This window comes from Pholcus phalangioides, unplaced genomic scaffold (genome assembly GCF_987345545.1).
Source record: "Pholcus phalangioides strain wild (caught in Gottingen) unplaced genomic scaffold, Ppha-v1.0 ptg000014l_1, whole genome shotgun sequence".
Taxonomy (NCBI): domain Eukaryota; kingdom Metazoa; phylum Arthropoda; class Arachnida; order Araneae; family Pholcidae; genus Pholcus; species Pholcus phalangioides.
The window spans coordinates 17835982-17840344 of NW_028301607.1; the positions used below are offsets into that span (position 1 = coordinate 17835982).

At 39.8% G+C, this 4363-nt stretch overlaps 1 non-coding gene across 1 annotated transcript; it reads left to right on the plus strand.

Moving 5' to 3' along the window:
- The first annotated feature begins 3011 nt into the window (after positions 1-3011).
- On the plus strand, positions 3012-3130 carry LOC149078231 (5S ribosomal RNA). Its single transcript, XR_016193940.1, has one exon. It is a non-coding gene; the product is annotated as a 5S ribosomal RNA (ribosomal RNA).
- Positions 3131-4363: the final 1233 nt, after the last annotated feature.

Below are 4363 nucleotides of genomic sequence, written 5' to 3' on the forward strand. Positions count from 1 at the left end.
ACATGTTTCGTTGTGAGAGAAATTGAATCTATGAATAGATTTGATGAAATAATTTGCAGAAGAAACTAATTTTTGATGCATCACATGTGGCTGGAAACGAAACCAAATAAACAATGAATATTCTTAATACAACGCGTACAGTATAAAAGTCAAAAAAATCGAAACTGGCTTTCTTTTTTCTTTACGTCAGCATTTTTTTTCGATTTTTTCCCTCCCGCCGGTTTGACGATTGATAAAAAAATATACAGTATTAAAGCACAGGAGCGGAAATATCCGGCTCACACACACACACACTATGAGCACCCTCCCGGCACGAGTAAACCACATCTACTACCTGATTCGAAACCAGGATGCACTATGTTCGTGCCCTTATGTGCTCAGTGGTTCTCTGCAGGGCCATTTCCAGAAATTCATTTCGGAGGAGGCGACTAGTATTTCGGGGGGGGGGGGGATATAATATGATATGAAGAACAGCAGACTTTCTCAACCATGTTATTCCATGGAAACCAGTTATTTTCCAACATTTGGGGGTGGGGGGGGGGGAGGATTGACCAGAACCCCTCTCGTTATTTCCTTGGTTCTCGGGGAGCTCTGAGACATTAAGGAAGATGAGGGTGTTGTGGCAGGAGATCAAGGAGTCTTCAAAGTGCAGTGAGATAAAGAAAATAAAGTTTATATAATATAAATAAAAAAACTTTTGATATGTTTTTCATTTTATATATTCTACGCAGACACCCATTTACGAATTTCTGATTATAGGAGGTCACGAAATATTCGATCGGTAGATGCAGCTATGATTATCTATCTATCAAGCCTATCAGATCATTTTATTTTCATTACCCACCTTGGATTTATTTCATTTATTCAGTCATCTCACAAAATTCGCTAATTTCAATCCAGTCATTTCCGATTTGAAATGACTCCGATGAAAGAGAGGTCCCTACTGTAATAATGTCAACAAATTCGTTCGAAGCACTAATATTTTTTACTGCCAAATCGAATACTCAGATTCGGTCGAATATATGAAGGCGAGCGTCGTCCAAATGGCCATCCCATGATTGATGTAAAATAATAACACCTTAACGATTATATTCACTTCGCTCTTCTCAAATATCTTGTGGATAGATTTATAATAGTCTATAACGAGGCTATCGTTTCCCATTAAATCACATCAACGAGAGAGACGAAAATGCGTGTCTGCGGTATTATTATTATATAATACGTAATGATAATAATACGTATGTACATAACTATTAGGCTTGCTTAAAATGAGACGATCCTCATCGTAGGAAACACGAACGACAACAACACGAACATAATGAGAGCATCGCAATAAATGACCGAACCACATGGTTAATGAGTGAGGTTGTATGTGTCTGCTGTTGTTCATCGAGAGATACCAAATGATACGCGCGGTCGGGATTTGTAACTTGGGGTAAACGTGAGCCTTTCCGAAATTAAAATCGAGCAAACGACTCCGCGATATAACGAGCAGATATTCCTTCATATTAAAAGTAATCTAATACTCGTTCCATGCGCATTACTACAAAAATATATCATACATTTACGCTTATCCTTCTTTTCATTTGCGAAACCGCGGCGAATGTCTTAGGCGTATTAGCTATTCGTAAAGCCCCATGTTCAATTACGCCATGATTACGTTCTCTCCCTTTTTCCTGATCTAGTCTTTCATTATTTCTGCTGTACGATCAAAATCGGAATTATGCATATGTTTATTAAGTGATAACACGGAGCACAAAAATACAGGGTGTTTCCGGGAAACCTACTCCTGATTTCAAAATGGTATAACTCCGAAAACAGTGAAAATTAGAATTGTAAATAACAAGTGATGTTAAGAGTGAGCAGGGCGCAAAACACGGGTGTTTGAAAAATTAGTTGCGACTTCAGCCAATTGATAGCACTTATCGATCACCGTGTATTGCCAGATGAGGGTTCCACAGTTTTCAGTAAGAACGTTGAAACTTCGTAGTGACACCAGTAACAGTTTGTGCCTGACACCAGAATCAGCTTTGCTGCCTATGGGCATACATTTGTATTACATTTTGTACTAGGGCTCGACAAATCTCCAACCGGGCATGTAAATTAAATAACAGATGCTCCAATCAATATTTTACATGCCCGAAAAATATTATAGTTGGATTTACAAAAATTAAAATCAAACTGCTTTTTTTGCTTAAAAAATATCGAAACTGATCTAATTTTATTTAAAATAACCGAAATCGTGAAAAGAAATACGAACATCAAAAAAGAATGCGTCACCAAAAATCCACAAATTATGATTTTCTGCGCTGTTGGTGCTTGGAAAGAAGTCACCAATATTATTCACCTCACTCATAGTCGGTCCACGGTACGGGACCGGTTCTGGGGCAGTCACGGCCGAATACAGATAGGTTGGCCGAATACAGATAGGTTGGCCAGATCATGCGACTGAGAAACCGGGACATCTTGAAAATTTTTATTCAGAGGGCATTACAGTGTCGAATCGTAAAGCAACAGATAAAAATACTATCGACACTATAAAGCCTGGGTCTTGTACGGTTCAGTTCAGTGTTCTTCAATATTTTCTAGTTGTAAACCGCTGATAGTAAGTGAACATTTTTGTGCGATCCCGCATGAATGGGAAATATAATTTGCGAACCGGTGAAAAAAATATATCAGAAGGGAAATCTCCCGACCTTCTGACTGATATATTTCGTATTTATACTTTGCTATTATAAATACGAGAAACCGCGTTAAGTTAGGACCCCTGCTGTCATCTATCGAATAAAAACAAAATTATCTGTTTAAATTCTTAAAACGAAATGGTTGTTGTTTTTAAATTGATGTGCAGCAAGAAAATTAACAACAAGTGGTATGAAACTATGTGGTACAGTTTAAGCCTGATTACGAAGGGCAGTTTCAGCATCGTTCAAAGCAGGCATATGCAATGTTTTCTACGGGTTAGATCTGCAAGATAGCTACCGTTCAAGACCTGTACGGGATGCACTACTGCTAACGGCCATACCATGCTGAAAACACCGGTTCTCGTCCGATCACCGAAGTTAAGCAGCATCGGGCGCGGTTAGTACTTGGGAGGGTGACCACCTGGGAACACAGCATGCTGTTGGCATCACTTTACAGAGCCTGGGCCGTGACTGGTTTGTCGGATGCACTTACTATCTCCTATGGCACTCCTAAAAGTACCTTGACACAGGGCCGGAACTAGAGGAGGCAAGGTGTAACTGCCACGGGTGGCAAAATTTAAGGGGTGGCAGTGGTGGGAACAAAAATTATAAAATTATCGGATTTTAAAGTTGTGGGGGGAACGACAATATCATGTTTGCCCCGGGCGGCACTGGTTGAGAATCGCAACCCTATTGCTACGTTCGATAAGTTTATGTTCGAAATATCTATCTGCCTCACTGACTGATCTCGCGCATGCTGTTTGGGTATGACCCCCACTATGGCGGCATAGTGGTGATCAGCTGAGGCTGGTTTTGTACAGTTTTCCAGCTTCGAATTGCTTGTGAGAGCCGCTCTCCCATTTGAAGAAGTCTCTCCTCTCAGAGAGCAAGAAGACATCAACATAAAATTCAAGCATTTACCATCTTTACTTAAAAATGCAGAAGACACTAGGCGTAACATGAAACAAGCACAGTTTGGGGGGGGGGGGCACAACACATACCGATTCGTTAGAAATTTCGCAGATGGATGTGTACGAAGTGCATGTCCAGCCAAATAGTATTAGTAATTATCGACGGAAAAATCTTTTTTTTCTCTCTTTTCTTTTACGTGAAAGAGCTGGACAATAACATGAAGATTTATGTAGTCACGAAAAATAAAATCCAGGAGTAGTTTGAGAGATAGGGAAATGTTTTTTAAAGTTGTTGCAGTAGTATTTTGATGACAATAATAATTATTATTGCTTCATTTTCACGACCACACGTTAAATTAACGAGTGAGAGCAGTTTCACAGAAATCCTTAATTTACACAACTTTAGCATTTACTCATTTTACACAAGACTGAAGAAGAGTATGTAAAGATGGCTTTTTGGCCGTTCCCTCTCAGAAAAGATGAGCCAACGCTTCGAAGATGGCAGCAATTTTTGATGGTGGTGGCCCTTCTTTTTAAGTGAAGGAGAAACTTACAAGACATTTTCCTCGATTCCTTATTTTAATGGCACAACAACACGGACTGCGGGAAATGAAACTTTTGATGAGCAAGCAGAGGAGCGGGAAATTACTTCAGAAGTTTGGCGGATAACTTTTATCGTTAAGCATTTGCCAACATTTTCGGCGACGACGATGTCGACGAGGCTGGGCCCTGTCCCTACGGCAAATAGAAAACGAGGTCATTATCATT